The 27,762-nt window shown below is 38.3% G+C and overlaps 1 protein-coding gene across 27 annotated transcripts in view; it reads left to right on the top strand.

Annotated features, from left to right (window-relative positions):
* The window catches only part of NRCAM (neuronal cell adhesion molecule), a 150,834-nt gene that overhangs the window by 46,414 nt on the left and 76,658 nt on the right, over positions 1-27,762 (top strand). For 24 of the 27 annotated variants that reach the window (XM_068669445.1, XM_068669442.1, XM_068669438.1 and 21 more), the window contains exon 2: positions 3,469-3,563. The exons of 1 other annotated variant lie outside the window; for it this stretch is intronic. The gene's annotated coding sequence lies outside the window, so the exon portion shown is untranslated. Of the gene's footprint in view, positions 1-3,468; positions 3,564-23,615; positions 23,761-27,762 lie in introns of all 27 variants that reach the window. 2 more of the 27 variants (XM_068669416.1, XM_068669418.1) reach the window with 1 other exon arrangement.

Here is a 27,762-nt window from a genome sequence, read left to right as displayed (position 1 = left end):
GTATTACAATGCACACTTTTTTATTCTAAATTGTACTTTCCTAGAGTCTATCAACACTATTAAATGTTTTTAAAGCAACGCTATGTAAATTTTAGTTCACAAGTTTTTAAATGAATGAATACACAATAAACATAATGATCTAGTGTGTAGAAATAAAAATTGTGTTTTATATTTCTACAACATCCTAGCAGCCAGTTTCATAAATAGAAAATGAGCAGTTACCCCCAAGTGCATCTAATACATTAAAAAGCATATTTCACCAAATCTGTAGACTTAATTATAAAAATAACCTTGTTTAGAATGTTTTTAAAACATCTTTTCTGCCTACCTTTTATTTTTATTTATTTATTTTCAATTCATGCTAACTCCCTCACTTGTGACTGTTCTATAAGGGTACAAATGCTCCTCTTACTCTCAAAAGCAGACATCTGGTTATTTGTTTACATGTTTGGAGATGAGAGGTTCCTGGCTAGAATGAAATAAATGTCACTTCACCTGTTGAATCCCATAAGATGATGCCACCAAGCCATTCAAAATATCATCTTCATGCAGTTAGCATTGTGAATAACAATTCAAAGTTTTAGCTTAACTGTCAGGCAGGAAAAAGAAAAAAAAATTATATTTGTAATCTGAGATTGCTTCTGTGCTTCATTACACCTGAGTTGACTTTTGGAGATGCAGGTGCTCCTCTGTTCACCTTTTAGAGAACTCGTCATGCTTATGAGTTCACTGGAGTTAGGAGCTTTTGTTAAGCTAAGCTCCCTTCTGAAAGAAAGTGAATCACATCACAGCAAAAGAATGTGATCCTGGACTGTAAATAGGTTACAGCCATGGATGCCAAAAAAGAACTATAGCAAATATTTATTTTTGGAGCAGAATGAGTGTAGTCCAGACATCCCAAGAGCCTGATATTCTGACCATTTCATATGCAACAGCTGAAAAAGTTTGACTGTGCCTCTAATACAGCTTCTTTTCTCTCACTAAAACACTGAAAACTGTAATGCTTTGTAGTATGTCCCAAACAATATATATCATTAAGTAACAGTATTTAGCTCAGAGGAGTAAAGGGAACTGGTTGTTTTTTTCACCCCTTCTTTTGATGTGTGTTAGGGCTCTGGGAAGGATTATCCACTGTGTCAACATTGATCTGTGGCTCTGCAGAGCTTTTTTTTATTTTTATTTTTTTGCTGTATGTGAAGTCTTACACACAAGCTGTCCATCCTGGGTCTAACATCACACCTAACTTTTACACCTAGCCCTTGAGGCTGCAGCTTTTTTAATGGTACTAACATCCAGGCAGGGATAAGTGGGATAAACTCCTGTCATTGCATAGGCTAACATCTCTTATAAAACATGCTGGCCATGTTCGCCCAACGTGCTCTGAGTTTCATCTGGGTACCGTGATGTCCCTGTGGCCCTAATACACAGCTAGTTCATGTTTGCAGTTCAGAGCATCTCAAGCAGGGAGAGCTGTATGGCAGCCCACCGAAGGGATGAGTCTGCAGCATGGTGTTACACGTGTGGTGTATGGGGGCATGGGGTGTTTGTGCAGACAGTGCTTTGAAGGGACTGTCTCAAACGGAGACTCTAAACTTGTGCAGTCCTGACAGTATGGCCCTTCAGAAGTGGCCCTTGGGCTGGAGAGTTCCCTTACACGTCCTTGGGTTTCCACGTGGGGGAGTGAGTTGGTGGCCAAACCAGCCAGGAAGCAACGTGAGTGGTAGGGTAGATGAATCTTCACATAGAAGTTGAATATGTCTGATTAGTGTCATACCTGAGCATTTTGGTCAGTTAGGAGCCGCATGCTTGTAGCAGTTCTGAAAGCAAGTTCACCGGTGCCTGTGGCTGATACAAGTCTGGTTGGGGGGCAAGCAGCTGTTCCCCCCAGAGAATATGGGTAGGGAGGGGTTTGAGTGCTTGAGTTAAGGTGAAGGCAATGAAGTGAATTTCACCCTGGTGAAATAAATGCTACATGTCAAACTTCCAACGTGACAAAGATAACATGTTCTTTCCAGTGCTTTATTATGTAAGAGCAACAATATGATTTGAAAGAGCAGGATGAAGAGCGATTTATGAGAACAGTGCACTTTGCTACTGTAAGAAACAGTTATAAGAGAGTTTGGATTTAGGATTTTGCCAGGTTACAGAACAATTTAGCAATAAAAATGTTCTTTAAAATACTCTGAAAGAAACTTCGACGGTGTTATCAAATTAAACCAATCTTACTGGATCACTAAGTTTTCAGTCTCTTGTTTTATCCTACAAGATGGTGCTCATCTGCAGATAAGAGTAAACGATAAGCTTTTCTGCAGATAAAATTTGTACTTTTATGTACACTAAATAAAATAACACGTGGCTTGACTGCAGCAATGCTAATCTGGTGCTTCACTTCGTCACTGGTTCACCGAAATAAAGACTGTAGGTGGCAAGCAGAGCTGAATTTGCAGATGAGCAACATGTGCTGTAAAGCCAGAGGACTATCATGGGAATCCTCAGTTCTAAATTTTTTGTAGCTCACTGTCAAAATTTGTGATCCTACATGAACCATACTCACGTGTTCAACTCCACGTGTGCTTAACTGTGAAAAAATAAACAGCCTCTTTCTCAACGAAGCCTCAAATATGTCTAAAATAGGGTGTTAAAGTAACAAAGACTTGATAGTGGTAGTGCATGCACAGTTCTCATGAATAAATGAGGAAGGTCACAGCTGAATTGAAGACAAGCCCTCACCTGCTGTTTCCTCTTTCCTTGTATTGTGCTTTTAATGTGGGGGGTTGGCTGGAGGGGGAAGGGTTGTCTGTCTCATCCCTCAATTAGGATTTAGGATATTCTCCTAGAAAGCATGAGATCAGGCAGTTTATGAATAGGCTATAAACCCTGATCTCTTGCTTTCTGGGCACGTGCTGTGACCAAAAGCTTTTCCTGCAGTAGAGGCTTGCTGTCAGTGCTGCTCTGACCTCTCCCAGCTGATTTCTAAGTAGAAGCTTGGGCATCTGTATCCCAAAGCACACTGCAGCATTTGGTCTTGAAGAGAGAGAGGTACCCCAATGTGCCTTAAGTTACTGAACTTCAAAAAGATGTTGTTAGTCTTTTCCAGTGGCTTGGTCAAGTCTTGGGAAGCACTGACTGTTTTTCACTGACACTGTAAAAAAACCTGTATACCTTTATGGGTGGCCTTGTTTGATCGGATGGGTCTGTTTACATTATTTTGGGGAGCTAAATGCAAAGTATAATTTTGAAACCTATGATACTTCTTTTGTTCCCGATGCCTCTTATTTTTCCTTAAGCCCAGCATATATAAATTAGTTCCTAGTACAATGTCATTCCTCTTGACACCACTTAAACCATACCTGATTTAGCATTGCAGCTATATTATGAAGACATTTCTGAAGTATTTGTTGTAGTTTAACAGTGAACGTAATTATTGACCTGTATGAAGATTTCAGGTTCTATATCACTTTTTTGCAGGCAAGACAATAAGGTAAAGATCTGCCATACAACAAATAAGAAAGAAGGAAAAGTAATTATATAGACCATCTGTCTCAGAAGTTATTTGTACAAAGGTAAGATTTTTTTCTATTTAAATTTTAATTTCCCATGCCAAATATAGAGAAAAAAAGCTACTGGCATTAAGTTTTTCTTTATTTTCTTCTTTCTATAGCTTCTTTTAAGTACTATCAAGATAGTCATATTATGCTTTTAGCTGCATTTCCACATTTGTTTAGGTTAACAGCTTGTGATTAATATAATTTTTACAATGTTGTCACAGCTTTTACCTGAATAGCTCAAATCAGATACTTTTACTAGGAGAGCAACTATAAGTATTTCGTAGCCTCATATAAATAAAGGAAGGCTTAATCATCTCAGATGTGCCTTGCTGGAGAGGACAAGTGTTGGGACAAGTTAACTAGTAAACAAGTGGGTCTGAAAAACAGAATTTAGAAGGGACTTAAAATATTTCTGTACCAAAAGAGTTTTTTCTTCTATGATAGATCACAGATTTGGTGGTGGAGACATTCTGAACTCTTCAGTCTCATGGTTTAGATCCCAAGGTTAAAATGCCTGTTTTGGAAGTTTTGAAATAAGCTTTGATTTTTCTTTTCTTTTTTTTTATTATTTTTTTTTCAATTGCCCTCCAACCCCTCTGTGCTCTTGTATTTCAATTGAATAACTTTCAGTATAAGAACAGAGATAGCCTTACTCGAAGTCAGAAGTAACTGCTGAATAGTTATCTGTGTTTTAATATCTGAATCTTTGGAACAAAAAATCTGATTCTGGGGTCTTGAATACAGTATTGTATGCAGTCTGCTAAAACAGACTTATTTCATAGTGCGTAGGCATGGATGGCTCCACAATGGTTTATCTCTCATTTATGTGTTCAAACAGAAGGGACATCTGAAAGTGTCAATAATAGGTTTAAAACAGAGAAAGGAGAAGATAGACACTGAAAAGTTTTGACTTCTGAACTGTTTGCTGGTGGTGTTTCTGAAAGTAAAACTTAGTCCATCTTTTCCCTCCAGCAAAGGTACTTTAATCTTTCAGGGATCTTTTCTGAAAGTGTTCTTGTGTTAGTCACTCAAGAGTTAAACGTAGCTTTGCATAACGAGGACTGTTACTGTAAGGTTTTGAAACTAGACTGCTCTGAAAAGATAACCATTGAAGATTCTGAAAGGCTTTTTGGATGGTAACCAAGTTAAGGAAGCTCTAAGGTTCTTTGGCTTTCCTGCTAGCTGCTTTCACTCACCAGGATCCTGGCACCCTATCCCTGTGCCCTCATTGCCTCCGTAGCTCCAGTTCTTCTGTCAGGGAATGCCACCATACAATAGGCCCCCTGGGGCTACTTGGATGAGTGACAACCAGCCAGCTCCAAAGTGACAAGTGTTTGAATGTCTAATTGGGTCAGTGCACAGGTGCCTGCTCCTCATGAGGGAGATGTTCTAGCTTTTCTCTGTGACTTTCTCTTGGTTCCCTTCATTTTTCTTACAGTTGTAAAGCAAAACTGTCTATAGTTTCTTGCAAGAGAACAAGCATTAGGAAGGAAGAAGGATGACCTCTCCCTAGACTGTTTTGGTTAAAATATCATTAATGCTTGAGTGCTGACTGGAGGGGAGGCAAAAAAATCCATTGAGGAGATGGATATATGCTGATAGAAATAGATGATATTGTAGGTTATAATAAAGAGACTTGATTGGTGAAAAAAACAAAAACAAAACAAACAACACATTGTATTTGCTCATTTTCTGTATTTACATAGTTCTCATACTGGTTAGAGCTAGAGTCTTGTGCATCAGGGATGCATGGGAAAGAAAAAAAAATGGTTTAGCTATATTTGTACAGTGAGTCCTTTCCTAAGTTTAATACACAACTTGTTTTCATAGAATGCAATCAGATATAGGCAACTGATGTGCAAGGGAACAGTTTCAACTTACTGAAGGCATGCTCTGAGCAAAGAAGACAACTGGCACTAAGTCCATGTTACTCAGGTGTAGTTGCTCCCATTCCATCTCTCCCTCAAATAACTATAGAATACTTGGGGTTGGAAGGGATGTGTAGAGATCATCTAGTCCAACAACACCTCTGCTGCACAGTCAACTAGAGCAGCTTGTTGTTTGGACAATTGGTTCAAATGTTTGACTGCCTTCAAAGTAGAAAAGTGCTTTCTTGTGTTCAGATGGAAGTTCATCTGTTTTAATTTGTACCCATTGCTTCTTGTCCTGCCTCAGAGCACCACTGAGAAATGTTCTTTAGCCCCACCCCATCAGATATTTATACACATGGTATAAATATATTATTCAAGATATCTTCAAGCATCCTCTTCTTCAGGCTGGAGTCCCGGCTTTTTCAGTATCACCTCAGAGATCAGATGCTCCAATCCATTAATTGTTTTCATGGTTCTTCACCGGATTCACTCCAGTATGCCTGCATCTCACTTGTACTGTGGAGCCCATGAGTGGACACACCACTCTGAATATGTTTCACCAGTGCTGAGGAGAGGGGAAAGATGTCTTATTTTGACCTGCTGGCAACATTTTTACTAATGCAACCCAGGATACTCTTGGTCTTCTCTGCTTCAAGGGCACCCTGCTGGCTCATGGCCAACTCATAGTCCACCAGGACCCCCAGGTGCTTTTCTGCCGAGCAGCTTTCCAGCTGGTCAGCCCCAGCCTGTGCTGCTGCCTGGGGTTGTTCTCCCCAGGTGGAGGACTTTGTATTTCCTTTTGTCGAACCTCATGAGGTACCTGTTGGGCTGTTGTTCAGCCTGTTGTTTAAAGCTTTAAACAAAAATGTTTAACAGTACCGGCCCCAGTATCAATCAAAGCTTTGTTAAACAAAGAAATACTGAGTATTTCTTTTATGCTACATACATGTACCTTATTGCAAATTTGAGGTGATTCCTGTGGCAATCACGAGAACAACCAAAGTCATAAATGAACACTCTACAACATTTTAAAAATAATTGTAGTTGGGATTGGTCTTTGTTCTATTTTTGCTCTGAAAAATTTTCTGAGCTTTCAGCTTCCTGTGGGAGAAATAATGGTGAAGGATCTTGAGAACATATTTGAATGCAGACTTCTTGTTCTGTGCTGCATATGCATTCACTAAAACCCCATGAAGATTGGCTGTTAAACACAGAAAGCAGCAAACGCAAATATTAAGACCTGGGTTTATTACATCTCATCTCAGGTGCTTGGATACCTCAGATAAATTAACAGCATGGTTGTTTAAGGAAGAAAATTTTTGGTAGGCAACTTGAATTCTGACAATTGTCTCATCTGCCTACCTGTGTGTAGAGTTGGTGTGTAAGTGCAAAGAGCAGGGAAGGTAGCAGTATGTAGAAAGGAGCAGGAATAGGAGATCAGTGAATTGAAGATTTGTTAGTGGAACTTCAACCTATGTGTTTTGCAGCTGCTTTCTGCTGTTCTTCTTTCGAATTTGCTTAGTCAAGTTAGAATATTACTGTTCCTTTGAAAATTGTTTCACCCATTCCCACTGTTGGTGATCTATTTTACTATATACTATCGTTAGTATGAAGTGCCCAGCTTTAAGAGAAATATTTTGTTGTTTTTGCTTCTTGATACTAAAAGAATAAAAGTAATGAAAAAGCTAGAACTCTCAGTAATAACTTTTTAGTTAGCTTTATTTATTTCCAAATGTTTTTGCTCTTGTAACAAAATGCATGGTTACAGAATCTCAAAATGGTTGAGGTCATCTTGTCCAAGTTCCTTGCTCAAGCATGGCCTCATAGAGCAGACTTTCCAGGACCATGTTCAGATGCCTTTTGAGCATCTCCAAGGATTGGGATTCTCCAAGGATTGGGATTCCACCACTGCCACAGGGAAGCTTTTCCAGATCTCAGTCACCCTCAGAGTAAAAAAGTGTTTCCTGATGTTCAAGCAGAGCCTCCTGTTTTGCAATTTCTTTTGTGCCTGGATGATCCGTTAGTATGTCCAAATGATATCCAACCTTTGCTTTCCAGAGATCCATGACTGCACCTTTTCTGTCTTTCAATGCTAGCTCGTAGGGACGCTCTAATTCTGAAATTTTATTTAAAAATATTATACTGTTATTATATATATATATATATATATATATATATATATATATATATATATATTATATATATTATTATTATATATATATTATATATATATATTATTAAACTGGGAAAGAAAATTGCATATCAAATGCTCTTACTGAATGCTTGGATAAGCTCCAACAGTAGTAAAAAAAAATAAAAAATCAACAAAACAACAATAACAACAGAAAAAACATACCTTCCAGAGCTTGGAAATATTTCACCCAAAATTTATTTATTTGCAACCTGGGAAGTCCTTTTCTGCGTCATTAAGAGGAATAATTTAAACCATTTTAAATATTGGTAAAGCCATTATTTTAAAATTGGTACACTCAAACATCATCTGCTGTAAGTATGTCAGTAGATATAACTAGAAGCCAAGATAAAGTACTGTCTTTAACATAAATGCTGTTTTCTTTTTTTCAGTAGATTCTTTTCCAGTGTCTAATGACACCCCCTGTAGCTAATCGTGTTTTGATTATAGAAGAGAAACTAGATTCCGTCTTAGGGTTTCTCAGTGAATGCATTTTGCATATCTCTGTTTTGTAAAGCAAAATGCAGGGGGAATAGGGGAGAGGAAATGATAACCATTTTTACAGACCTGACAGAATAATGCAAATGTTTAAGTAGACCAGTATTAAAAATAAATAAATAAATTTAAATTCCAACTGAAGATTTTTTTTAAAGTGTGTCCATACAACTTTTAAGTGGCAACTTCATTGAGGCTTAATAGTGTGTTTAATAACATTTTTCCCCTACAATTCCTCAGTGGAAGCTTAAGTGAGACTTATACAGGTGGTTTTACTTATCACAGCTACTCTGTCTGGCAAATACATATCGTTTGATCTTCAAAGACTCTTCAGTCTATACAATTAATGGAATCATAGAATAATTTAGGTTTTAAGGTCTTCTGGTGGGCTTGGAAGTCATCTAGTCCAACCTCTTGTACAAAGCAAGGCAGACTGTAGTCAGAGCAGAACATTCAGGGCTTAGTCTCATTTATTTTAGAAATCTCCAAAGCGTGGGGATTCTACAGCCTCCTTGGACAACTTAGTCATATGCTTAACTGCTCTCCTTGGAGAATTTTTTATTCAGGTCCGATTGGACTTCTCGCTTCACCGTGTGAGTTCTCAAGTTTCTTGGCCTTTCGTAGTGCACCTTGAAGAAGTCTACATTTTCTGAAACCTTGCTTTTGGAGTGGAAGACTGATTAGGTTCCTTCTTGGCCTTCTTTTTTTCCAGCTAAAACAAACTCAGTTTTCTGAGCATCCTTGTATATTATGTGTTGCTTGAACATCAAAGCAGCTGTTCACTGGACTCCAAGTTTTGCAATTGAAGGACACAAAACCAGACACAGTTTTCAAGATGAATAAATACCTCATGAATATCAAGTAGAGCAATTGCATACTTTTCTTCAATCTGCTGACTATGCTTTTGTTCCTGCCCCCTCCTTCTCTTGCTGTGATTGGCACACATATGTGTGAAACTCTGTCTTGTGTTGTGATTGAGACTTCATGCTGGATATATATATAAATATAAAATGTACCCAGTTGTATTGAGCAAGGGCTGATTGTTTAGTTTAGTACTACTACCTCGTGTGAGGGGAAACAGTGGAAAGTTAAGAGACTAGAGCAAAAGATGCAGGCTGAAACAAGAAATATGAAAGTAAGAATTAAATAGTTTAATACTGCTTATTAGCTTTAAATAGAAAGTGTAGAAGACATTTATATGAAATCTTAAAGGAGCATCTATTATAGAAAAAAATTTGGTGAACTAAAGTGGTGGTTTTACCCTGCTGGGGAGCTGAACTGCATTGCAACCGCTCTCTAACTCCCCCTCCTCAAACAAAAAAGGAGAGAAAAAAAAAAGATGGGAAGAGCTCAAGGGCAATTATCATCATGGGCAAAACAGACTCAGCATAGGGAGATTAATATAATTTATTGCCTATTGCTAGCAGACTAGAACAGTCAGAAATTAAACCAAACTAAAAACACCTTCCCCCCGATTCACCCTCTTCCACCTTGTCCCCTCAACAGCACAGGGGAACAGGGAATGGGGGCTGTGGTCAGTCCCTGACACTTCATCTCCGCCGCCTGCTCTCCTTCTGCACTGACCTGGGGGTCTGCAGGGCTGCTTCTCACTTGTCTTTCCCCCAGCTGCTGTTGTGCAGCAGGTTTTCCCCCTTTCTTAAAACTGCTCTCCAAGATGCACAAACATCTCTTATTGACTCAGATCTGGGTAGCAGCAGATCCCTCTGGAGCTGGCTGAAACTGGCCCTTATCTAACATGGGGCAGCTGCTGGGCTCTGCACATAGAGGCCACCCCTACAGTGTCCCTGGGTTAGTTTTTCCTATACAGGAGATGGGAGTAAAATATTTTAGAATTATTCTTGAAATACAAGAATAAAGCAAATCAAACTAGCTGATAAATTTATAGTCTGTTTAGGCATAAGTCCTAGAATTTCAGAGTTAAATTAAGCATAACAAAAAGCAATCACACCTAAAGGCAGGATTATTTTAACCTGGTGCTGCAGCCAAAGGCAAAAACAAGTGTCCAGACTTAATCTTTTTGTTATCATGCTTTGACCAGGTTTATACTCAACAGGACCTCTTATTTGTGAGGCTTACAGTCTTGCAAAACATTCATCCACATGCTTTTCTTTTTTGTTCATCAGCCACATGGCAGTTATTCTTTCACACCCTCTTCCCTGTTTTGATTTCTCTTTGAGTCTAGGGCTTGGTATTAGGAATGTACAAAAGTAACACCAAGTGAAGCCCTGACTTGATAGTTTATAAAAATACTAAGGTACTGTAGGGCAACATTATACTTATTTGTTTAAAGTCTATTTGTTTATACCTCTTATTTGTTTAAAGTTTGTATTAGTTAATATCTTATGTAACACATTAACATGAGAAATGGGCAAAGAAACATAGTGCTGAAAGAGACTGCAGCATTGGGAAGAAAACCCCGAATACATCTTCTTCCTTTGGTCTGTCACAGGGAAGGCTTGACAGTGTTGAATTTGTTATAGAGTGGTTTCCCAGTACATAAGCTCCTGCTCATATTTCCACGTGTATGAAGTAATAAACAAGGAATCTGAAACAAAGGATGTAATTAATTCAGATTTCAGAAAAACTTGTGATACTGTACGACACAGAAGATGAGCTTACAAAATCAATTAGGAAAAGACTACTGGAATGGATTACAGCAGGATATAAAGGGCAAAGGATAACAGCTCAATATGGACAGGGATAAACTGCTTTCTAAGTCACTATTTTTTATCACTATCTAAAATAATAAAAGAAGATTAAGTTTCTTGGTTTTATTACAGGTTTATAGAATAGTTAGTAAATGTAATGAACAGGCATTATTAGTGGTTGAGCTGGAAAGATTTATGCATCAATAAAATGTAATGGATAATGAGTTAAGGCAGCAAATGTACATTTTAATATCTGGAGGGCTTCAGCCTTTGTTGAAGGATGATGTCCTATTGCAGAGCAGTGCAGATAGCCCCTTAACTATCTGAATTTTTTATTTATTTTTTTTGCAACAGGAGTGTATTATGTCTAAATATCTACAAATATTTAAGTGCTGACATAATGTAACACTGTTTTTTTTTTTTCTATTTTGTTAAGGAAATCATATTCTAAAAGCTTTAAGACTTCAGCTCATTTTTGTGCTATTGGTTGTGCTGCATGTTGATCTCTGAAACAAGATGTTCACGTTATCACTGTTAAAATTTGTTAGTAGATGAAGAGGTATCTGGAATGTATGGATTTATTTCTAAGAAGATAGGGATATGATGGGCTAACAAATCCAGATCTGTGCTTAACACAGAAAGAATAAAAGGCAAGTAGAGGCTTGTAACTCAATTCCCCCTTTTTTTTCTTCCTCCCCCAATATCTCCTTGTTAGTTCCACTATATCAGAATCAGGGAATAACACCAAGGGAAGGCATAAAATGGACGGAAGATTATTGACTGCTGAAGTAATTACTCCTTTGAATGAGCTTTAGTTTCTGACTTTGCTACGGTCTTAAAAATCCTGGACAATATTTTGTTGTACTATCCCCAGGAAAAAACAATAATAATAATAAATAATGATATTTATATGTATATATTGTTCCATCCACTAGTATCCAAACGTTTTACATTTCCTGAGCCTCAGATGCTCCTTAGTAGAATGAACCTTCTGAAATGTACAGAAATATTAAGTAACAGCATTTGTGTATTTATTCCTCATGCCCTGCACTTCTCCCAACGTGATGCTGTATGTACATCAACCAGAATTAATTTCTTGCCTACCTCTACTCTCTTCATAGGAGGAAGAGGAGGCTGGTGCCCTATCTCAGGACAGTTGTCCATGGGGCTCTTTTCTTCCTCTGTTAAGCAATCTGGCCTGTTTGCAATCAAGAGGCTCAGGAGGCTCATAAGAAAAGCAGCGTTAGTATCTCTTGCTCCTTTTGGCAACCTGAAGGAGCACTGTTGGGTTGCCCTGCCTTTTTGCCTCCAGATGACTCCACATGTGCCTCTGCAAGCAAGTCAGGCCCAACTTCTAACCGTTTAGTTTCACTAGGGTTCTCATAACGTAATTTACTTTCTAAAATATGATATGCGCATGTGCTGAAATATGTCTTGTTCACAGCAAAGAGATGTAAAAAACCTTTGGCATCTGTCCCATTCTTTCAGGCATAAAGTTCATTAAAAAAAATCTCTGTTAGACTTGTCTTGCATGGAAACCCAAACCATCTACACTGAACACATTACTTCTTCTTGTTTATCTGAAACCTACGGATCTACATACCATGCCAGAACTCATTTGCAGAGTAGCATGGGTCGACTTTAATAGTCATAGCTTCTAAGGTAAATGATACTTTTTTTTCAGGCTATGATTTAAGACCCCTTCTTGATTTCTGTTCCCATTCTTTATCCTACAAATGTACATGTATTTCAGCATTGTAAAAAATTATGGAGAATTCAGGGACAAATCTGGGGAATATAGAGGCATAGATTGGAGCTTCTAAAGTATTTTCAATTTCCGTTGTTTCTCTTAAATTATTTACCATATTTGTAGATCTTTTCATGTCTGCTACTCTCCTGCTGCTTTATTTTATTTTTTCTGAGCTTTTCTAGCTGTTGTGTTGCTAGGACATACCCAAGTAGCTACAAAGGTTATAAAGCATTCAATAGAAGAAGCTTCTCAGTGAAGTATAAAAGCAGTACAATAATAAATTATATGAAGATTCTGAAATATAAAATTCGAAGCAGTATCTTTATATTTGTAGAAGTATGAGTTTGTTTGCAAAAAGCTTGTCTTTGATTAAAAATGAAATAACAGTTAGCCCTTTGTGTTCCAACACCCTGAATTGAGTATCTGGTGTTTACAAATCTTGATTTTTCTGAATTGGCAATTTAAAAAGTATTTACTAGAATATTCAAAAAATGTGTCAAGTACGATTAACAGTCTGTATTCTAGTGTGAACATCTTTTTTTTTGTAGAGTTGTTTCTAAACTTCAAAAAATAAATAGATTATTCATACCACCCTAGGCACTGCTGCAATTCTGTATTATTTCAATTTACACTCTCCTGACAGATAATAGATTTTCCTGAATTACATGAGGTGCATAGTTTACAGTATTATGCAACAACGTCAGCACTTTTAGGGTAGTTACTACAACTATTTGGCATTCTCTTTGAAAATAAATTGCTCAGTTTGGCTTTGCATCCCCTGCCTTGCAAGAATTTTGGGTCCTTTTACGTTATTATGGAAAACTAGTCATTTTGAGAAGTTACAAAACTGAGAATCTAAAATTCTTTCATGTAATAAAAAGCTAGTTACTTAACTAGAAACTAGTTATAACTTAGTAACTTATATATATTTATATTTTTATTAACTGGATGCTCCTCCCTTCTGTATTTCTTATGTTGTCGTCATTTGAACCTTGACAACTTGATGGAAAACAGTCAATTTAGAAAACCTGCCAAGAATGAAAGAACTATGTAATGAAGTATAAATAAGGTAGATACTTGAATTGAGTAAGAAACACATTTTCAAATATGAAACCTTTTCAAATTTGAGTTGCAGTGCTTATGTAGCTAGATCCACAATTTATATGACTAAGCATCTCAGTTCTCAAAAGCACTGCTCAGGCATAACGTCGGACTGCATTCAGTGGGAACTGCCACCTCCTGTACCGGTCTGCATTTATCTTGGTGAGCCTCGTCCAGACAAAATTTGATTCTATGGCTGGAGGCCAACAGAGCAGCTCTGCCCTCCGCACTGACCGTGGAAAGATGTGTAGGGCTTAGAGGCTGTTTGTTCCTTCCCTCTGGAGTCTCTCAGGGCTGGTCTACAACTTGAAAGTTTTGTTAGCAATTTAATAGGCAATTAAATTCTCAGGAAGTACTTCAAAGGAAAAATGGCTGTTTGGCTGGCAGGAATGGATGTTTTCCAGCCAGAGAAAAGAGAGGAAAAATGTTGCGAGGATGATTTAAGCCCTGTAGGTATTTTTTCAAATAACTTGCCATCAACTGTTGTATTTTCCTACTTTTTTTCAGGAAGTTTGTTCAGGCAAGTTTCTCCAGTCCTCTAACTGAAATAGTAGCTCTAAGGCCACACAGCTTTTGAAGGAATTGAAGCTTCTTCACATCTAGAAAAGCAGACTGCAGAAGGGCAGCGTGCGTCTGCTAGTTCATGTCTTTCAAGCACTTGCACTGCAGTAGAGCTGTATCATTGACATACTTAAAGGGTAGCATTAGATGCACAGTATTTCCTACTGAAAGAGTAAATATAGTATTTTTGTGTCTTTGGGAGTTCACACTATTTTTTTTATTCTTTGGATGAGTGATGATCAGAGGGCTGGAGCACCTCTCCTATGGGGACAGGCTGAGGGAGTTGGGGTTGTTCAGTCTGGAAAAGAGAAGGGTCCAGGGAGACCTTACAGCATCCTGCCAGTGCCTAAAGGGGCCTACAGGAAAGCTGGGGAGGGACTCTTTGTCAGGGGTTGTAGTGATAGGACAAGGAGTAATGGATATAAACTAAAAGAGGGTAGATTTAGGTTAGATATGAGGAAGGAAGAAATTCTTCACGCAGAGGGTGGTGAGGCACCAGAACACCAGAGCAGCTGTGGATGCCCCATCCCTGGAGGTGTTCAAGGCCAGGCTGGATGGGGCTTTGGGCAACCTGGTCTGGTGGGAGGTGTCCCTGCCATGGCAGGGGGTTGGAGCTGGGTAGTCTTTAAGGTCCCTTCCAACCCAAACCGTTCTGTGATTGTATGCAAATACTTGCAATAACAATGAGATGGTTAAGGAACGTTGGGAAGTATAAGTTCTAGATGTACCACATCAGATCCTTGGTTAGTGAAATGTTTGTGAATTCTGTTAATATATAAAAAATGCTGGAAAGAAACAAAATATTCCCGCAGCCTGCAGATATTAAAAGTGGAAGTGGGATTCAAAGGAAGCCATAAACTATTTTTTTTTCTAAGTTAACAACTGAACCTTGCTTCTTGCTTTACACAGTTCACCCAAAACAATATCTAATGTGAAATACAGTTGTGATTCTCAGCATTTTCGTAGATTATGCTGCTATCAGGTTTTAACTTAAAAACTAAGCTTTCTGAGCTGTCAAATCAGTTTGCTCCATACAAAAGTTTTCTTTGTTTAGTCAGTTGAAAATTAACACAAGTTTAGAAAGTTGACAGGGCATTTTGTTTGACTCATTTTTTGGCACTGCTACTGAAAAGTGATCAGTAACTCATGCTTAAACTATAAAGAAACTAGATCCACACCTATTATTTCCAAAACCCAAGTCGTTCTTTCATGGTGTTTTACACTTGCTCACTGGTTTCCCATAAGTAAGTTATGAAAAAGATTTTAAAAGCTTGATTCTTCATACCGTTGTTGCAAAAATCATGCTGGTAGCCTATGTGAAGGTGCTGGAGCACAGATACGTAGGAAACAAAACTGGGAAGGGTTTTGCCTATGTATTCTATAAAATATATTTTATATGTTCTATAGAAGCAGTCATACTAAAGGCTTACCACAAACAAATGTGCTATACTGACTTAAACAGCCATCACCATCCTTGCCTTTTCCCAGCATTACTGCAACATTTAGATAATGCATCTTGAAACTGAAATGAGATCTAATGGCTAATTTAAAGCCTTATCTTTTGAGGAACTGGAAGGGCTGGTGGAGTGGGAGGGAATTTTATGTAATTGCATTTTGCTATGAGAACTTTCCTGTAGTATATAAAAGGGGGATAACCACAAAAAAGCTTCCTTAAACCTCTGAATTTTTATTGTGCCATATCAAAGTGAATAAAGGTATTTTTTTGTCGATGTAACTGTTTTACTTGAAAGACCCAAGGTAAATGCTGAATTCTGTTCGTTCTCACAAACATGCTGTAGCAGGATGTACTGTTTGCCAAATAGGGCTGAGCTGAGCATCAGAAGTAGCTTCCGGAAAGCATCAAATGGTGTATCAGAGTACGGGCCTGCTATTCCAGGAAAGTCCTACAGAAGGGGATACCTAGAATTTGGAAGATACTATCCTGTTATTATTTACAGTTTATAATCTATAGATGCATTTATTTGGGTTTCCTTGATTGCATAATGGCTCAACAACAGAAGAAACATAAATTGCTTAGAGTCTTGTGATTATGGCCCTTTACTAGCTTAAACCTGGACAGAAAAAAACCTGGGATATAGGTTTCCTCCTACTTCATCATTGCATTGCTTTCAAGTACAACTACCTGAAAGAAAGTTGTGGGGAGCTGGGGGTCGCCCTCTTCTCACAGGTAACTAGTGATATGACTAGAGAGAATGGCCTCAAGTTGCACCAGGGGAGGTTCAGGTTGGAAATTAGGAGAAATTTCTCTTCAGAAAGAGCAGTCAGGCATTGGCACGGGTTGCCCAGGGAGGCGGTGGAGTCGGACTCTGGGGGTGTTAAAGGAAAGGTTGGATGTGGTGCTCACGGACATGATTTAATGGGTGACATTGGTGGTAGGGGAACAGCTGAACCAGATGATCTTGGAGGTCTTTTCCAACCCTAATGATTCTATATACTACTGTGCACAGTGTTACAACTTCCTTCTTCCATGCTCAGTCATGCTGTAGTCTCATACTGTACAAGAGGTTTTCAGCTCTGGTTTCTGGTTTCATGCTGATATAACTGTAGTTAAAACTCTCAGGAGAAAGAATTATTTTTTTCCCAGTAGTTTCTGTTGGTTGTGCTAGGTATTTCCTCCCTGAGACTGTTGTGAGTACTGTGCACAAGTACTGTATCTGCCTCTTTCATGTTGTGTTCACTGTAATGGGAGACGTAGATGCCCAGACCAGCGATGCGAAGCGCATACGTCCTTACTTTGTTCAGTGCTGGGAAGCCTGTGTCAGTTGTTTCTTGGTTTGGTCCTAAGTGTTCGAGTAGGATTCTGTGGCTTGTGCATACAGTATTTGAAATTCTGAGCTTGTTTATCATCACATTTGTCAGTGAATATCCCCAGAGTTGCATAGCTTTCAGCTGGTGAAATGACTTAACTGTTCGAAAACAATGTTTTCTTCCCTCCGAGAATGTAAGTGATCAAATGCTACAAACACTGAGTTGCAGATTGTGACAACAATCGTAGCAACCTCAGTGGAGGACTCCTCTGTGGGCTATCGACCTTGCATTCAGGTCTGCAGGGCACCTTCAAGAAGGGATATCATGTAGAGAAGTGAGCATAGGAGAGAAGAGTTACAAAGAACACAGACTTAGGACACAACCAGACTGTGAGGTCGATATAGGTGTGGTGTGTGCATTCATACCTTGACAAATGGCAGCGTTTATCTCTGTTACTCATGTGGCTGCCCTACTTGCCTGTTCAGCCAGCAGCTGCCTGTGAGGTGCCCTATGAGTGACAGTCTCTTCCCAGGGGTGGGTGAGACAGGGTGTGCATGGCACCTTCGCAAGCAGGCACTCTCTTGCACCCTGCTCTCTTCTCACAGAAGTCAGGAAAATGGGTTGCTCTCCTGAGCTTAAAGCACGTCAGTATGGCGTGACCACCGTTTTGTTTCCTGGAGGCACTCATTCTGCAGCAGGGTCTGCAGCTTTTTGGTTCCTGTACCCAGTAGGTCCCTTATTTGATTTGAGAAGCATGTTTGGGTGCAATCCCCTCTAAGTGAACTCAGGAACAGAATTCCTGTTGACCTTACTTCAGTTAGGATATCATCCATTATTATGGGATGTCTGTGGTGAGATTGCATTCTCATCACATCATTGCATTCTGGTGGGTGTATGAAAACGGAGGGAATAAGCTTTAAATGATTTAATATACTTCCTTAGTTGATTTTTGTCAAGCTCATTGTATCTGTACTAGTCTATGTAAGAGGAAGACCCGCAAAGACCCAAGCAAAGATGTCTATGCTTTATTCAACTATATTTATTTAAAAGGTGAGTGGCTATGGCAGGACAGGAGAAGCCTTCTGTGATGCCTCACATAGCAAACACATCTGGCCCATTCTTGGACTTTGTCACTAAACAGTAGTTACAACACCATTGTTTTTACAGGTACGACAATTCTTTGCCATCCATTCACATTGGGAAATGACTGAAGCAGCACACCATGCTGTGTTGGTGTAACTGTTGCTTTATAACATGGTGACTTCTCAACTAATCATGTAGCAGATGGGTGTAGAGAAGTCCTTCAAACTGCTGAGCTAACAGATCTTACTGCCAATCAGCCTGCTTGCCTTTCTCCCTGCCGGTGGGTGCTGCTGTGCTGTGAGAGCCATCTAAATTGCTCATTTGATCATTTACCTGCTTAAGTCTTGACGAGTCCTTTATTGAGCTGCCTGGAAGAAGACTTTTGTCTGTAACCTTACACTACCCATAGTTTGTTAGTGTTGAGGTTAAATTAAATTTGGCACAAACCTGCAGTGGTGGACCAAAAGCCAGTATAAGTTGCTGAGGAGCTGGGAATAATGGCTCTGGTTTTGTCATATGGATTTGGGGAACACACACTAGCATTATAAGTCTAAGTATGGAAAACTAAAAAGTTTGGCACCAAACTTAAATGGCAGAGGCAAGAAGAGCAACATCAGTTTTAAATAGAGCTGACCTAAAATCTCACTGACCTTATAGCTTGATGAGTAAAGTACTACATTGGTCTGTATGGGCACTGTCATCAGGGGGAAAGAAATGCTTATAGCATCACTTTGCATTCATTTGGGATCCCTATAAGAATGGTAAAATGTAGCAAGGGATTTCAGACTTCTAATTAAACACCAGGGATTGCATACCCTTTTTGTTGCAAGAGATGAAATCTAAAATTTGTAGTATGAAGATCATCCAAAAAAAAAAAAACCTTATACTTTTTTTTCCAACCCATTTAAGCCCTTTGCGAAATAGACAAACTATTATATTTGGAAAGGCACCAACACTTTCAGGCTTTTATTAAATGATTAATCTCTACAATTTGTGGATTCTGAAGCAGAAACGTTGTTACATAATGCATAATGAAGAATATGTCATCTCACATTTATTCCACAGAGGCTTTTGTTTTGGGATTCATGAAGCCTCGTGGATCTTCTAAAAATCAGCAGATGTGAGCACTGTAATGGCTCAGTAATGTCATCTGTCTGGTGTCAGGAGCCCTGTTTTGCAGTAGCTTAAGTGTCTTTTGATACGTGCTGTGGTCTGGTAATGTTTTAAAGCTCTCTGGCTTTACTAAAGAGTAAATGGCTGAGTATCAGCAGTTTCTAAAGCCTTTTAATACTGCTGAAAGAACAGATAATGACAGTGTACAGTGCTAGAACAAGAAAACAAAGACTGGATATACAAATATTGATGGCCACTTAGTTTCTAAAATAATTGCAGTTCATGTGGTTTTGGCTTTTACAAGTTGGGAGTATAGTTCCTTTTTGTTGAATTTCTATGAAGTGTTATTCAGGAAACACATTTCTGCAAGAAAACTGTCAAATGTTTAGCCACAGAAAGTGAAAACAGTTCTTTGAAAGGTGTCACCCAGTCATCTGTCAGTGTATTCATTAGTTTTTGAAATGCCACCAAAATAGCCATGAATTAACAAGGAAAAAGTATTTTGAAAGAAGATACATCCTTCTCATGTTAAAAATTATACTAGGTTTTTATACTGACTTTATACAGAAAATTTATACTGACCTAGCCTAGTGGCAAAATGAGAGAAGAAATTAAATATGCTGCCTGGCAAAATAAAATAAAAATGGGTTCTGTGGATTATTCAGAAATTCTTTCATCCCCACTTGTTATATAATTTCCTTTAAAGCAAGTCGTGAGAGGCTGGAAAAGGGATGGACAAGCTCTCTGGGAACTAGAAAGGTCCTTTTGTGTCTGCCTACTGCAGCACTTAATCTCAGTCAAGTGGCAAATGGAAAGACTCTACCTACTCTCACTACCAAGGGAGTGCATTCACCTCTGTTCATAAAGTGTGCTTTCTTTCATTAAGAAAGGTTAATATCTTTTTCACTGAAATCTGTATGAAAGAAAACCATGTGTAAAGAATTTAATTATGAATTTCTGAGCACAGTGCCTTTAAAATTACAACTGGGTTAGTAGAGCACTTCCTGCAAAAAATCTGGTGTCTATCAACATCTTTCTATAATTGTTGGTAGCACTGCTGTTAGTTGTTTCACATTTAGAGTAGCTGACTACCTTTAGAGTACAAAAAAAAAAAAAAAGCTTATTTATTGCCTTCTGTTAAAGCAGTGTGATTCTGACATCTGTAGCTACTGCTTTTTGTTTGTGACAAAGTTAAGGAGCTAAACATCTTTCCACTCAAAATATCTTACCACTCAAAAAAAAAAAAAAAAAGAGGTATTCCTGCAAATTTTCAAATCAATTGAAGACAGCACCATGCTGAAAGGGAGGAAGAAGCTTTGACAGAGGCTATTAAGTGTCACTACCTAGAAAGTGACCCTGGCAGAAACGGAGGAAGTGAGCTTCTTCTTAGGGTGCTGCACAAAAAGGCTATAAAGGCACAAAAGCAGCTTCTGATTTACTTTTGAAAGAATGTCACATCAGACTCTGAGATATAAATGAAATACATTTTTTAAAATCTTTTTTTGGAATAACCTACACACCAAGATGCCTCTTGGGCAGTGTTCATGCCAAAAGCAACATTGCTCTTATTCTACTGGACAGTGCTTTTAGAAATTTCTTTGGCTCTGCTCTAAGTTGTTTTCCTTGGCTTTGAAGAGTATTCTTCACCAGTGCTTCAGTGGGGAGGAATAGTCAACTTAGAGTGGGGATACTTCAGTAAGGCCCAGCTTGGTTCCATGAGGACTTACATGTAGGTTGAGGCTCTAGTTTCACATGATGTTCTGCTTCAGGTTGTCATTCAAAACATGACATCCAAAAGAAGATGTCATCCAGAGAGGTGGTCCTTTTTGGGTGATCTCTGTCAGGTTAGAACCTTATGTTTTCTTACCTAGGTTTCTTTTTTCCTGAATCAATGAAATTGAGGATGCTACAATTCCTAGATCAAATGTAAGGAGAGAGGGCAGGAAGTTGCAGTGAGGCACTGAAGAAGAGCTCAGCACCTCCCTGTCTTCTTGGAAACTGCTTGTTATCAAATCAAAGCAAGCCTAGTGTGAAAATACGCCCTGTTTTAAGTATCAACATTCTCACTCAAGAGAAAGGCAACGTTGGAGACAACTGTAAGGACCACTCTTACAAAAACGGGAGTGTAATCATTGAGTGGATAGCCCTAATGTCCCCTCTCTCTTCCCCCCAGTTTCTGTTTTATTTTGTGGAGATTAGCCAACTCTAATGCAGCAAAGCAGAGGAGGGTGGCTTTTAAGGAAGTAGTTGTTCTAGTGTACGTGAACGTCCCTTTTCATACCTGCAAGTGCATAGAATATGTGGAAGACAGAGTACTGAAATGTACCCTCGTTGAAGTGATGTACTTTGATGATCAGGAAACTGCAGATTCAGTTGCTGGCAGAAACTAGCCCTTATTCTGGCCCATAATGCTTTTATAGTAGCAAAGGGAATTGTATGGGCAACTTCATTTCTGCTCCGTGATAAAGTTATTTTAGGTTTAATTGTATTTGTTTTCTTCACTGAGATTTCATTAGATGCTTTTTTTGGTACAGGTGTCTTGACCTAAATACATTAGAATTTGTTCAATTTTAAACAATATTGAAACTATTATTCTTTCATTTTTAAATCTTTGAGTCTTTTCTTCCTCTTTCTGTTTTCCCCATGACATTCAATATCTCTGCTAAACCAGCGCAGTGACTTAGGTAAACTTTCTCTGATTAAACATGTGAGAAAGCGTATGTTTGAAGTTCTGAGTGTCTCAGTCATGCCAACTGTTGGCTTTATGTCTGGAAATACTGGTTTTGGTATTAAACAACAGGTATATCACACTTTTCCCAGCCTATACTCATGTGAATATATCTTGCAGTATTAAAAACAGCCAAGAGTTTAAGCTGTTAAAGAAGACGGGAATGTGGTTCAATTAAGCAGAAATTTTATTATCTTGCATGGCAGCTACCCAGCAGCAAGCATTATGTGTCGAAACACACATAATTTATTGGACCCAGCCTAATGCTGGGAACCCACTATCAAGATTAAAGGAGAATGAGAAAAGGTCTTACTTCATCTTTACCGTCTCTACAGTTTTGTAGGGGGTGCTTCCAGACAATCCCTTTCCACAGCATCAAGCTGCTGTTATAGATCCAGCTATGAAGTTAAAAATGGGATGAGTGAATTCAGAGATCCCCTATGATGCACTAAAAAGCCTTAAGATGTGCATCTTAACAGAGACACAAACTCTTTTCCTTTTCTGCTATTTAGGGTTGTAAGAAAAGTATTCCTATGCCCTGTTGATGTGCCCTAAACATGTTGATGCCTGTTTTATGCTTTTTTCCTTCTGGAAGAAGGAAAAAGCATAAAGCATGCTGATGCCTGTTCTATGCTTTTTCCTTCTGGCTGCAAGGGTTTTGTCATTGTGTCCAGTGAATGCTCTACAGGAACCAACTTGACATAACCCCTTACATAACCCCTTCCATGAGCTTGATCCAATTCCATCTAAAACAGCGTGAGAAGTCTGTTTCAGGACCTCAAATTAGAAGACAATTACACAGAAGCTAAGGAAAAAAGAAAAAGAAAACAACAGCAAACAACAAACCAAACACAACCTCAATTTCTTTTAATATTTTAATGTATTGATATTAAAGACATTGTTTTCATTCACTTAGAGATGTAAGTTCATTTTCTGCTTCAAATTTTACTCTGATGATGAACGAATCTATTAGTTTCAGTCTACATGTTCTCTGGACAAATTGAACCCAACTTAATTGTAGAATAATTATAAACTAATTTATCATGTGGTTTAGGATAGAAAATGGTGAACTACCAAATCTTTGTCGTGAAACAGCCTGAGTCAATGTACTACAAAAGAAGAAAGGAATACAGATTGTGAGAGGAGTGCTCCTAGAGGAATCACTAGCTATTATCAGCTTGTCTCAGCTGTTGAAACATCCCTCTTTAAGAGGGTATTTTATTATTAATTTAGTATTTTATTACTGAGAAAAGCCATATCTCAAAGCCTTTGCCTCCATATGGGGTATAGAGTGTTCTCATTTAAAGTCTGATTGATTTGTTCCTTGATGGACTTTATTTCCCAGGACCATTCTTTGTAGAGGGCTACTCCCTCAGCAGCATGGCAAACTGCTCTTCCTCCAGTCTGGTGGTGTCCTGAACTAGCTTACAGCCTTCAGGAAGAAAGAAAAGGCAGCATCTGTCTGCCTTTGAGAAGAAAAGGAGCTTAGGAGAGATCAGGCTGGGAGAGGGAGACAAGACATACGTTCCCAACTGTTTGTCTTCAGGTCCTGCCTTGATTTGTTGCTTCTTTTCGTAAGGAGATACTCTGATCTTGTGGTGGGTGTGCACAACTGCAACCCTCGTAAACATCATGAAACTACATGCTGAGTAGGGTTGCCTTCCTCTTGCCCCATCCATCTGCCGTGTGAAGTGTTTCCCAAGAGCCCCGTGTAAGTCTTTAACTCTTTCCCACAGACCGTACAAAAACTACAAAAGTCCCTACGAGTTCTGCTTTCCACAAGGCTTGCTCCGAGATTGACACGATATTCTTCTGAGCAAATCTGAACTGGGAGTTGGAGTCGTAGAACCCTAGGGAATAACGCCTGAAGGGAAGTTAAAGGTGAGAATAAAACCCAGGCTGATGTGAGAGATTTAAGAACAGGAGATCAAAACTTAGATTCCTCCCAACGGTGCAGTAGTTCCTACATGTCCTTGCAGACCCAATTAAAATAACATTTGATTAAAATGAATGGAACAAAGCACTGTTTTAAGTGGTGCTAAGTCTCTGGATAAATTGAAAAACCAGCAAAATTTAATTTTATATTGAAGATTAAAGAATACTTTCTGGTCTTAGTTATATTATGGTTTCTCTGGTGTATAAGCAGTAAGGCAATTTAATGTAAAATTAAAAATCTGTGGACAACAGCATCTCTCCCAATATAAATTAGCATGGCTGAGAAAATCATTTTAGCCTTTAATGTTGATTTATAGCAATTTTGTATTCTTTACATGTTGAAATCCAGGACAGTATTATGCTAATACAGCTGTATCACCTGCAGGTGTTACTTGAGAGGCGGGTGAGCAGTTCTTTGTATTTTCTTTGAAAGATCAAAATTTCAAAATGTGCCATGAGAGGGGTCTGACTGACAAGCTGCCTTGATATACTGTTATTCTAACTATAATTGCGCTGACTGAAAATTCCCTCACAGACTCAGATAATTTATAAAAGCTATAAAGCACAGACAATTGATGTAATCAAAGCTAATTAGGAAAATTATGTATTTTCACTTTTTAAATGTCTTGTTTTCCTGTTTATAGTTTCTTGAAGTTTATCCATCTGAAACGTTCCTATTTTGTCCATTTTTCAGTGAAAAATACACATTAGGTGTTACAACTGTGCAAAAATAAGAGCTGGCAGAATTTGTTTAAATATTTTTTAATAATTGTGCTATGAGAAATTACTATGGAGTGTGCCCATATTAATAGAGAGAAAGCTGGTTTTCATTTTCTATGCACATCTAGAAACTTAGCAAATAACCTGTCTTAAGAAAAAAAAAAAAGTAGAAATAAAATGGATGCATATTTATAAAACTTTGTGTTTTCCTGAGAATAAGAATTTTGTTGTGTGCTAAAATCATGCTGCCTTGTTTCTGCGCATAGATAAATGTGTTTTCTGTCAGAAAACACAGATGTTTCTTTTGATGCCTCATTGATTTATGTAGATTTTATACATGTAGATATGTTAACTAGCTATTTTATTTTTCATTGATTAAATATATTCATCCTCTAATGTGGAAAAAATAATACACATCAATTTACCTACTATTAACAGTGAAAAGTATGGATTACAAATACAAGAGTTTACTTTTTGTAATAACGTACATTTGCAGTACTATCAACTGAATTTCAGATTTTTTTTGGTAGTGATTTTGGGATTTCATAATGTGTTTTCTTCTTGCAGTGCTATTTTTACCTTGAAGAATCTTTCTTTCTTTAATTCAGTATTTATTTTTAATTTTGTGGAATGATACTGTTTGTCCTTAGTATTAGTGTAACAGAAAAACAGAGAATTTGAAAGAATGCATTGAATGGAAAAATAGTCTTGCCTCAGTCATTGATGTGACAGTGATTTTGATCAGTGAACTTGATTTAAATGAAATTAAAAATATTACTATTCTTGCAGTGTGTGTTGTTTGAATTTGAGATCTTGATTTAAAGGATAAATTAGTTGTAACAAGCCAAAGGAAACAGTAGTAAACATGGCATTATAAAAGAAATTTCTTTTATCTCCTCAGTGGTAATGTGAATGTGAAATTCAAATGAACCTCTGAACATTGTAAATTTTTACATCAAAGTGTAATGTGTACTTACATAATAGATATGAAGTCTTGGGTAAGTTTTTTTGTTTCATTAATGAATAGCGTACACGCATTAAAAATGCGAGGAAAGCTATTTCTGAGTTAGGCAACAAACCGGATTAACTTCTCGGTGAATAATGAGCTTTTTTTACCCTAAAGGTTTGAATTAATGATTTGTATATAATAGCTCACTCAGGCTCTAGTTATTAGTTTTGTCCTATTGCTGCTTTGTTAAACTGCACCTAAAATTGTGTTATTTCAGTGGTGTTAAGTGCCTTCCCTGATTCTTGTAAATAGCAAATCGAAAATATTTTTAACATATAAAATACATTTTAAATGAAAGGGCACCAGCATGGGGATGTAGGTTAGCACTTCTCATTTAGAAGCTTTCAGTTTTATAATGGTGTTTTAAAAACTCTATTAGAAGTGGAAGATTTATTGTGACAATTAAGCTGCAGGGTTTTATTTTTGATACATTAAAATCAAAAATACATTAAATTAAAAAGCCATATTAATCCTTTACCTTTGTAATAGCAGAGAAATTTTCCACGTTTACATAAACATGAAACACATAAAAATAAGTCCTTCATTCATATTTTGGAATTACTTTTTTTTTTTTTTTAATGTCTTTGATAATGCAGATACAAGAACACGTCTAGAGAAGAGAATCAGCTGCAGTAAAGATTATAGAACAAATCCTGAGAGTTTTATTCAGGCCCAGTTCAGATGAAACCAGGGGCAGATCAGATTGAATACCACCAGCAAAATGTGGGGTTAATCCTAAAAACCATTAATTTTAGTACATTGTATCTGTTATTCCAAGTTGTCCCACTGACATGAAATAACATCGGGTCTATCCATTTGTGTATTTGGATAAAGAAATACGAATGAAAGGAGTAGACTTGGTAGTTGTCAACAGTTGACACCAGCTGGAAATAACAGCAGGTGAAATGCTGGCTCATCCTCAATTTCATCTTTGTTTCCCATCATTTCATCCAAGGCGCTTCTCCTGCCCTGAACTCAAAACCTTCACTTGTATGTCAGGCTGGCCGTAGTGTTGACTGAAATAAAAGCAGCATGATGAGGAGGATACCCATAATTTGTGTTTCCGAGTCAAAGGGCAGGGCTTTGGAAGAGTCCCTTTGATGCAGTCCTGTGCTCCCATCTCTCTCTGTACTACACAGATGTCCTGGCATTTGCCTTGTGATGGATCCGGGGGGATCCACGACTTGTCTGAAGCCTCCAGGTGCTGGTGCTTTTCAATATTCTGTAATTACAGCAAGACTGTTTTTTTCACTTAGAATTCTTCTGTGGTTTTCGTATGAAATATGAAATTGATTTACCTACATCTATTTATCTACATCTGACCCTATGTATAAAGCTTTAACACAGAGTTTCAACCTTAGTGCCTTTAAAATTATGTATCTTTCTGTTCCTTCTTGCCTTCCTCTCCTCCTAGCAAGCCACAGACCATGCTATTATTTGCCATCCCCAATCCCACTGCTGTGTTTTGCTGCCAGTTGCCTGTCCCGCTCCTTCACCCTCCTCTCCCCCCAGCTCCAAGCTCAGAGCAGCCCGGCCTCTCTCTGGGCCAATCTGCCACCTAACGGAGGACTGACATTACTGTTAATATTTTCAGACAAGACAATGCATCTGGGCCTGGGTGTGCCCTGTTATGAATGGAAGACATCCTGGCCGTGTAGCAAGGAGGAGTTTGTCCCTTTGGTGGTGACCGTCCCTGCCTCTCTGTGTAAATTGTAAAATTGTAAATTGTCCGAAAATTGTAAAATTGGCTAGTTTTCTTTGACCATTGCTATGGTCGAAGTGCGTATATGATCCTTGCGTATATGATTCATGGTGTCACACCTGAGCATAGGGACCTGCGTGTGAGATGTGGACAACGCTGGCAATATCTGCGCATTTCGGGGAGTTGCTTGCTTTGTTCAGGCCTCATGTCTTTCTGCTGGGAAGAGCAGCAGCATGAATGAGTGCTGGGTAGAGCAGGGACAGACCTGATCCATGCAGCTATCATCACCGCGAATGTTACCAGCGTTTTCCAAGAGAAAGGCAGGCGTATTTGTAAAGCTTTGAAGTGTTTGGATCTGAGCTCGTGGTAAAATATTCATTTTGGTTTCTAATGCTGTGCAGAGATTCCAAGCTAACAGATGTCGTTGTAACTCCTTCAATAGAGCTAATTAAAATGGAAACAGCAAAAGTGCTAACTTTTGCCTGTTCAATAGATATGACGTATAGGCGGGTAGTTC

Source organism: Anas acuta, chromosome 1 (genome assembly GCF_963932015.1).
Source record: "Anas acuta chromosome 1, bAnaAcu1.1, whole genome shotgun sequence".
Lineage (NCBI taxonomy): Eukaryota > Metazoa > Chordata > Aves > Anseriformes > Anatidae > Anas > Anas acuta.
This window is presented reverse-complemented; position numbering and strand designations above follow the sequence as displayed.